Genomic DNA, 10,316 nt, shown 5'->3' with positions numbered 1-10,316 from the left:
CCTGACCTGCACATCTTTGGACTGTGGGAGGAAACCGGAACACCCGGAGGAAACCCACGCAGACACAGGGACAACATGCAAACTCCCCACAGTCAGTCACCTGAGGCGGGAATCCACCTGGCCTGCACATCCCTGGACCTCCTGGTCAATTTAGCATGGCCAATCCACCTAATCAGCTCAGCTTTGGACTGTGGGAGGAAACCGGAGAACCCGGAGGAAACCCATGAAGATACGGAGAGAATTTGCAAACTCCAACACAGACAGTCCCCTGAGGCTGGAATCCAATCTGCACCTCCGTTGCGGTGAGGCAGCACTGTCACCCGACTTTTGGCAGTTCTGTGAAGCATTTTTTAGCAATAACCTGCTTACTGGGCTTTCTGTTCAGATTCCACCAAGGCCACTCAGCTGCTGACCTCGTGATAGACCTGGTCCAAAACTGGTCGAGGAGTGTGTTGCTGGAAAAGCACAGCCGGTCAGGCAGCATCTGAAGAGCAGGAGAATCGACGTTTCAAGCATAAGCTCTTAATCAGGAATGAGGAGGTGGCACAAGGGAGTGGGGAGTTAAATGGGAGGCAGTCTTCCTCCAGGAGTCAGGTGGTATTGGTTTGGCGGTGGAGCAGGCCCAGGACCTGCATATCCTGGGAGCTGAATTTGCCCGAAACGTCGATTCTCCTGTTCCTTGGATGCTGCCTGACCTGCTGCGCTTTTCCAGCAACACATTTTCAGCTGAATTCTTGAAGTGAGGTGAGAGTGACTCTCCTTAACAACAAGGCTACATGTAACCGTGAAGTCAATGGGAATCAGGGTGAAAACAGTCCACTTGTTCGAGCAATCCCGAACACAAAGGAAGATTGTTGTGGATGCCAGAACTTCCTCACGCTTGTGTCCTCCATCCAACCAACTACAGCTGATACAGCAATGACTTTCTTTCTCAGAGATGGGAATTCTGTGGTAATTCGCTTCCCTCCCTTCTCCCCAAAGTCTGTCCACTGTCTAAAATTGGGAGTACAGTAGAATACTCCCTGATCGCACAGATGACAGCTGCACCAACCGCATTCCCGAAACTCAACCCCATACAGAAGAAAGGAGCCCAGTTAATTGATACTTCAATTTGGAAGCTTCAATCAAGGTATTCATAAAGAGAATGAGACAGTTATTTGAAAAGCATCAAAGTGCAAAGTTACAGGTAGTGGGCAGGAAAATAGCACTCAGTGAGACTCTCAGAGCTCACACAGGCACGTTGCCTCCTTCTGCACTGTAACAATTCTGTAAATCTGATTCTAACCACCACCTTTGATATTCACTCTAACACCGACACACACAGGCCGCACTGTGGACTGTCTAGAAGAAGGACAGCCAAAATTGACCAACAATCCTTCTCCTGCATCTTATAAAACTGTGACCTCTGCCATCTAGAAGGACAAGCTGGCATTTTCATTGGAATACCACCATCTAGAGGTTCCCCTTCAAGCCACACGCCATCCTGACTAAGAGCTGTGTGGACTGTTACTTCGCTGTCATAGACTCAACGAGGTCTACATCATGCAAGCAGGCCCTTCGGCCCAACTTATGCATGTCACCCAGTTTTCACAATTAAACTAATCCCATTTGCCTGCATTTGATCCGTATCCCTCCATTCCTATCCCGTCCATATACCCACCTAAATGTTTCTTGAATGACAAAATCGTACTCGCTTCCACCATTACCTCTGGCAGTCCATTCCAACACTCACCACTCTCTGTGTGGAAAAACAAATCCCCCTTTCGTGTCTCTCCCCTCTCACCTTAAACTTATGCCCTCTAGTTTTAAACTCCATTACCATGGGGAAAAGCGATGGAGAGCAAAGAAGAATACAGCACAGAAACAAACCCTCGAAGCCTGCTCTGTCGCATTTTGCCCTTCCATACTAAAGCTGTCTTCACTTCCAGGATCTGTTTCCCTCTATTCCCTTCCTATTCGTGTTTTCATCCAGGTGTTTCATGAATGCTACAATTGTGTCCACCACCTCCTCTGGTAGTGCATTCCAGACACTCACCTTTCTGTAAACAAAAAGTGCCTCGCACATCTCTTTTAAGCTTCCTGCCTCTCTTTTTTAAAGTTTCCACCCCGCACCATGAGCCTGAGTCCCCTAGTAATTAACCCCTCCACCCTGGGAACAAAAAGCCTCATAATTTCCACTCTGAAGCATAGTGTGGTGACCAGAACTGTACGCAATATTCCAAGTGTGGCCGAACTAAAGTTCTAGAAAGCTGCAGCATAACCTGTCCGCCTTTATACTCAATGCCCCTTCCAATGAAGGCAAACATGCCATGGGCCTTTCCTGCACTACCACCTTCAGTGATCTGTGGGTCTGCACACCCAGATCCCTCTGCATGTCAATATGCCTAAGGGTTCTGCCATTCACTGTATAATTTCCACCTGTATTTGACCATCCAAAATGTATCGCTTCACATTTGTCCGGATTAAACTCCAGCTGCCATTTTTCTGCCCATGCCTCTAACTGATCTATAACCTGCTGCATCCTCTGACAATCCTCCTCACTACCCGTAACTCCAACGATCTTTGTGTCATCCGCAAACTTGCTAATTAGACCAGTTAGGAGTTGGGGTGTCTTATTGCAGCTGTACAAAATGTTGGTGAAGCCACATTTGGAGTACTGCGGCAATTGTGGTCACCCTACTATAGAAAGGACCTTCTTAAACAAGAAAGAGTGCAGAGAAGATTTACTAGGATGCTACCGAGACTGGAAGGTTTGAGTTATAAGGAGAGTTTGGATTTTCTTCCCTGGTGTGTCGGAAACTTTGTTGAGATCTTTAAAATCATGAGAGGCAGAGATAATGTCGCTCACTAAGGTAGATAGCCAAGAGAAAGTGAGGACTGCAGATGCTGGAGATCAGAGTCCCCTTTTGGCCCTCCTGATGTCTCTCTCAAGTCTACTCCGACACCTTCTGTACTCCTCAAGGAATTCACTTGATCCCAAATGCCTCTCTCTTGACCAGGGCTTCAGTAACTTCCAGGAATCAAGGTTCCCTCCTGATGCCAGCCTTACATTTCACTCTAACAGGAACATTGCTGGCCCTAAACACTCATTAACTCACTTTTGAAAGCCTCCCACCTCCCAGACATCCTTTTGGCTGCAAATAGCTTCTCCCAATCAAAATCAGAGTCATAGAGTCCGACAGCACGGAGACAGGCCCTTTGTCCCAAACTGGTCCATGCAGACCATAATGTCCATTAACACTAACCTAAATTCCCTGCACTTGGTCCATATCCTTCTAAACCTTTCCTATCTATATATTTGTCCAAATGCCTTTTAAATGTTGGTAATGTACCTACCTCAACCACTCCTGCTGGCAGCTCATTCCATATGTGTACTACCCTCAGTGTAAAAATGTTGCCCCTCAGGTTCCCTTTAATTCTTTCCACTCTCTAACCTTAAACTGACGCCCACTAATCCTCAATTCCCCAACCCTGGGAAAAAGATTGAGTGCATTCACCCTTTCCATGCCTCTCGTGATCTTATACACCTCTATAGCATCCCCTCCTCAGTCTCCTACGATCCAAAGAATAAAATCCGAACTTGTCCAACCTTTCCCTATTACTCAGACCATTGAGTCCTGGCAACATGCTTGTAAATTTCTTCTGCACTCTTTCCAGTTTAATAACATCCTTCCTAGAGCAAGATGATCAAAACTGAACACAATACACACCAACATCCTGTATAACTGCAACATAACTTCCCAACTTCTATACTCAATGCCCTGACTGATGAAAGCCAGTGTACCAAAAGCCTTCTTCACTGCCCTGTCTACCTGTGACTCCACTTTCAGAGAACTGTCCACCTGAACTCCAAGATCCTTCTGTTCCACTACACTCCTTAAGACCCGACCATTCACCATGAAACTCCTACCTTGACATAACTTTTCAAAACACAAGACCTCACACTAATCTATATTAAACTCCATTTGCCAGTTTTTGGCTCACTTACCCGGCTGATCAAGGTCCAGCTGCAATTTCTCACAACCTTCCTCACTGCCCACATTACCATGTATTTTAGTGTCATCGATAAACTTACTAATCATGCCTCGCACATTCTCATCTATATCATTGATATAGATGACAAACAGTAATGGACCCAGCACTGACCCCTGAGGCACTCCACTAGTCACAGGCCTCTAGTCCAATAAGCATCCTTTCACTATTACCATCTGCTTCCTACTGTCAAGCCAACTGAGTATCCAATTCACCAGCTCACCTTGGATTCCATGTGATATAACCTTCCAGAGCAGCCTACCATGTGAACGTTCTCAAAGGCCTTACTGAAAGCCATATTGACTACATCTACCACCCTGCCTTCGTCAAACTCCCTGGTCACTTCATCAAACAACTCGAACAAATTTGTGAGGCATGATCATCCGCACACAAAGCCATGCTGACTACTCCTAATCAAACCCTGTCTTTCCAAATGCATGTACATCTTATCTCTCAGAATCTTCTCAAGTAATTTACCACCACAGACATTAAGTTTACTGGTCTATAGTTCCCAGAATTTTCTTTGCAGTCCTCCTTGAACAATGGCACAACATTCATAGAGATGTACAGCACGGAAACAGACCCTTCGGTCCAACCCGTCCATGCCGACCAGATATCCCAACCCAATCTAGTCCCACCTGCCAGCACCCGGCCCATATCCCTCCAAACCCTTCCTATTCATATACCCATCCAGATGCCTCTTAAATGTTGCAATTGGACCAGCCTCCACCACTTCCTCTGACAGCTCATTCCATACACGTACCACCCTCTGTGTGGAAAAACTGCCTCTTAGGTCTCTTTTATATCTTTCCCCTCTCACCCTAACCCTATGCCCTCTAGTTCTGGACTCCCCCACCCCAGAGAAAATACTTTATCTATTTATCCTTTCCATGCCCCTCATGATCTTATAAGCCTCTGTAAGGTCACCCCTCAGCCTCTGACGCTCCAGGGAAAACAGCCCCAGCCTGTTCAGCCTCTCCCTATAGCTCAAATCTACCCTGCAGTCTTCCGGGACCTCACCCAGCCAGGGCCCCTGCAATTTCTTCTCTTGCCACTTGCAGTGTTCTTGGCTAGATCTGGTCAGGACCAGGAGATTTATCCACCTTAATACATCCACACCTCCTTGACTGCAATATGGACTGTCCTCAAGATATCACCACTAACTTCCCCAAGTCCCCAGGTCACACTCCCCCACCATCACACTCACTCCCCCTGCACACACCCCCACTGTCAGACTCACCGCCCGCACACTCCCCCACTGTCACACTCACCCCCCCGCACACTCCCCCACTGTCAGACTCATCCCCCCGCACACTCCCCCACTGTCACACTCACCCCCCGCACACACCCCCACTGTCAGACTCACCCCCCACACACTCCCCCACTGTCAGACTCACCCTCCCCGCACACTCCCCCACTGTCAGACTCACCCCCCCGCACACTCCCCCACTGTCACACTCACTCCCCCGCATACTCCCTCACTGTCACACTCACTCCCCCACTGTCACACTCACTCCCCCACGCTCACTCCCCCACACAAACCCCCATGGAAAACACAGAGAAGAAATATTCATTGATGACCTCACCCATCTCCCGCGGTTCTACACATATATGTCCACTTTGATCCTTGAGGGGCCCTATTCTCTCCCTAGTTATTCTTTCTTCTTTAATAAATGTAAGAACCTCTTTGGATTCATCCTAATCTTCTCAACCAAGGCTGTCTCGTGTCCCCCCTTTCGCCCTCCTGATTTCCAGTAAACTCCTGTATCCCTTATATACCTCCCAGGGATTCCCTTGATCTCAGCTGCCTGTACCTGAGCCACATCTCCTCCTTTTTTTCTGGCCAAAGCCTCAATATCCCTTGTCATCCAGGGTTCCTGATTCCTGTCAACCTTGCCTTTCACCCCCACAGGAACATATAGACCTTGAACTCTAGCTATCTCACTTTTAAAGGCCTCCCACTTGCCGGAGGTCCCTTTGCCTGCAAACAGACTACTTCAAACTATGAAGAGAGGCTCAATAAAGCTCTGGCCTTTTCTTTGAAGCAGAGAAGATGGAGAAGGGACCACCCCTTGACCTTGTCCAACAGGTAGGAGACTTTTGCTCCCCAATATGGATGAGAAAAGGGCTATGGGGAGGATGTGCCAGCTGACGACCGCACCATGGCGCAGAAGGCCATTCAAAGCTGAGGAGCAAAAAGACAAATAGTTGTTATAAGGATTCTCTAATTAGGGGACAGATAGTATCCTTTGTGAGCCGGATCGGGAGTCCCTCATGGTGTGTTGCCTGCCCGGTGCCAGGGTGTAGGACATCTCTGACCGGCTCGAAAGGATATTAGAGCGGGAGGGAGAGGATCCAGTTGTTGCGGTCCACGTTGGCACTAACAACATCGGCAAGGCTAGGAAGGAGGATTTGTTTGGGGATTATCAAGCGCTAGGAACAAAATCGAAGAACAGGTCCTCGAGGGTCACAATCTCTGGATTACTGCCGGAGCCACGTGCTAATTGGCATAGGGAACAGAGAATTAGGGAAGTAAACACGTGGCTAAGAGATTGGTGTGGGAAGGAGGGATTCCATTTCATGGGACATTGGCATCAGTTTTGGAACTGGGGAGATCTGTACCGATGGGACGGCCTCCACCTGAACCGATCTGGAACCAGCGTTCTGGTGAAAAGGATCAATAGGGTGGTCACTAGGACTTTAAACTTGTGAGTCGGGGGGGGGGGGGGGGAAAGGGAAAGCAACAGGGAGTATGGAGTCAAGTAGAAAGTAAGCAGCAGGTTAGCATGTGAGCAGAGCTAAAGTTCTAGGCAGACTAGAAATAAAACAAAAAAGGAAGAATTACTTAGGACATACTACTAGAGGTGATGGAAATCATGAGGATAAGAAAATTAGCATTAAGGTGCTTTACCTGAATGCTCATAGTATTCGTAACAAAGTAGATGAATTAACAGCAGCAATCATTGTAAATGATTATGATGTGGTAGGCATCACAGAGACGTGGTTGCAGGGGGTTCAGGACTGGCAGTTAAACATCCAAGGATTTACAACTTATCGAAAAGACAGGGAGGTGGGCAGAGGGGGCAGGGTTGCCTTGTTAGTTAAGAATGAAATTAAATCTATGGCACTGAATGACATGGAGTCAGATGATGTGGAGTCCGTCTGGGTGGAGTTGAGGAACCACAAAGACAAAAACCCATAATGGGAGCTATGTACGGACCTCCCAGCAGTGGCCAGGACTGGGGTGCAAAATGTACCAGGAAATAGATAGGTCATGTCAGAAAGGCAAGGGCTGAAAATGTGTTGCTGGAAAAGCGCAGCAGGTCAGGCAGCATCCAAGGAGCAGGAGAATCGACGTTTCGGGCATGAGCCCTTCTTCAGGCTCATGCCCAAAACGTCGATTCTCCTGCTCCTTGGATGCTGCCTGACCTGCTGCGCTTTTCCAGCAACACATTTTCAGCTCTGATCTCCAGCATCTACAGTCCTCACTTTCTCTCAGAAAGGCAAGGTCACGGTGATCATGGGGGACTTCAATATGCAAATTGACTAAGTGAGTAATGTTGCCGGTGGATCCAAAGAAAGGGAATTCATGGAATGCTTACAGAATGGCTTTTTGGAACAGCTTGTGATGGAACCCACAAGGGAGCAGGCTATTCTGGACTTCATGCTATATAATGAGCCAGACTTTATAAAAGATCTTAAAGTAAGGGAACACTTAGGAGGCAGCAATCATAATATGGTAGAGTTCAGTCTGCAGTTTGAAAGAGAGAAGGCAACGTCAGATGGAATGGTGTTACAGTTAAATAAGGGTAATGACAGGGGTGTGAAGATTGGGAAGGCTACAAAAACAAAGAGGATAACAAAGAGAGAAATAAGGAAGGAGAGGATTAAATATGAAGGTAAACTAGCCAGTAATATTAGAAATGATCGTGAAAGTTTCTTTCAATACATAAGAAACAAACGAGAGGCAAAAGTAGAAATTGGCCACTCTAAATTGATGCAGGAAGGCTAGTGATGGGAGATAAGGAAATAGCTGAAGAACTTAACAAGTACTTTGTGTCAGTTTTCACACTGGAAGACATGAGTAATATCCAAACAATTAAGGAGAGTTAAGGGGCAGAGTTGAGTATGGTAGCCATTACAAAAGAGAAAGTGCTAGAAAAGCTAAAAGGTCTAAAAATTGATAAATCTCCAGGCTTCGATGGGCTACATCCTAGAGTTCTGTGGGAGGTGACGGAGGAAATAGTGGAGGCGTTGGTTCTGATCTTTCAAAAATTACTGGAGTCAGGGAAATTCCCAGATGATTTAAAGATCGCTGTTGTAACCTCCTTGTTCAAGAAAGGATCAAGACAAAAGATGGAAAATTATAGGCCGATTAGCCTAACCTCAGTTGTAGTTAAAATTCTAGAATCCATCGTTGAGGATGAGATTTCTAAATTCTTGGAAGTGTACGGTCAGATTAGAACAAGTCAGCATGGATTCAGTAAGGGAAGGTCGTGCCTGACAAACCTGTTTGAATTCTTTGAAGAGGTAACAATTAGGTTAGACCAGGGAAACCTTTAATAAGGTTTCCAAAACGCCTTTAATAAGGTGCCTCATGGGAGGCTGCTGAGTAAGGTGAGGGCCCATGGTGTTTGAGGTGAGCTATTGGCATGGACTGAGGATTGGCCATCTGTCAGAAGGCAGAGAGTTGGGATAAATGGTTCTTTTTCGGAATGGCAGCCGGTGACAAGTGGTGTCCCGCAGGGTTCAGTGTTGGGGCTGCAGCTGTTCACTTTATATATTAATGAGCTGGATGAAGGGACTGGGGGCATTCTAGCGAAGTTCACCGATGATATGAAGTTAGGTGGACAGGCAGGTAGTTCTGAGGAGGTGGGGAAGCTGCAGAAAGATTCAGACAGTTTAGGAGAATGGTCCAGGAAATGAGCAAATGTGAGGTCTTGCATTTTGGAAAAAAGAATGAACTATTTTCTAAACGGTGAGAAAATTCATAAAGCCAATGTACAAAGGGATCTGGGAGTGCTAGTCCAGGATTCTCTAAAGATTGACTTGCAGCTTGAGTCCGTGGTTAAGACAGCAAGTGTAATGTTGTCATTTATCTCAAGAGGGTTGGAATATAAAAGCAGCGATGTGCTTCTGAGACTTTATAGAGCTCTAGTTCGCCTCCATTTAGAATACAGTGTCCAATTTTGGGCCCCACACCTCAGGAAGGACATACTGGCACTGCAGCGTGTCCAGCGGGGATTCACACGGATGATCCCTGGAATGGTAGGCCTAACATACAATGAACAGCTGAGGATCCTGGGATTGTATTCATCGGAGTTTAGAAGGTTGAGGGGAGATCTAATAGAAACTTACAAAATAATGCATGGCTTGGAAAGGGTGGACGCTGGGAGGTTATTTCCATTAGCCGGGGAGACTAGGACATGGGCACAGCCTTAGAATTAGAGGGGGTCAATTTAAAACAGAAATGAGAAGACATTTCGTCAGCCAGAGAGCGGTGGGCCTGTGGAACGCATTGCCACGGAGCGCAGTGGAGGCGGGGACATTAAACATCTTCAAGGCAGAGAGTGATAAACTCTTGAACTCGCAAGGAATTAAGAGCTATGGGGAGAGTGCGGGTAAGTGGAGTTGAAATGCCCATCAGCCATGATTAAATGGCCTTACTTCCACTCCCATGTCTTATGGACTGAGATCTACAACATTATGAGAGGCAGAGATAGGTATGATAGGAAAAAAACTTTTCCCTTTTAATGACAGGATCGACTAAGGGACGCAGATTTTTAAAAAAAGCTGTTCAGAGGGGCTTTGAGGAGGAATTGTTTCAGCCAGAGGGTGGTAGGTGTTTGACACTCACTGCGTAAATGCAGTATTGATAGAAATACTTAGGTAATTGCATGAAGTGGCTTGGGAGACAATGCTGCAGACCAAGTGCTGGGAAACAGGAATCAGAATCATAGAATCCCCACAGTTTGGAAACAGGCCATTTGGCCCAACAAGTTCACACTGACACTCCAAAGAGTAACAAACCCAGACCCATTCTTCCTGCCCTATGATTCTACATTTACCCCTGACTAATGCACCTAACCTACACATCCCTGAACACAACGGGCAACACATCACGCAAACCCACACACCTTTGGACTGTGGGAGGAAACCCGAGCACCCGGAGGAAACCCACGCAGACACAGGGAGAGGATGTGCAAACTCCACGCAGACAGTCGCCCAAGGCTGGAATCGAACCCGGATCCCTGGCGCTGTGAGGCAGCAGTGCTAACCACTGA

This window comes from Chiloscyllium plagiosum, unplaced genomic scaffold (genome assembly GCF_037043375.1).
Source record: "Chiloscyllium plagiosum isolate Xiang-an unplaced genomic scaffold, Cpla_swu_hap1 HiC_scaffold_27, whole genome shotgun sequence".
NCBI lineage: Eukaryota > Metazoa > Chordata > Chondrichthyes > Orectolobiformes > Hemiscylliidae > Chiloscyllium > Chiloscyllium plagiosum.
Note: the sequence above shows the minus strand (reverse complement) of the source record.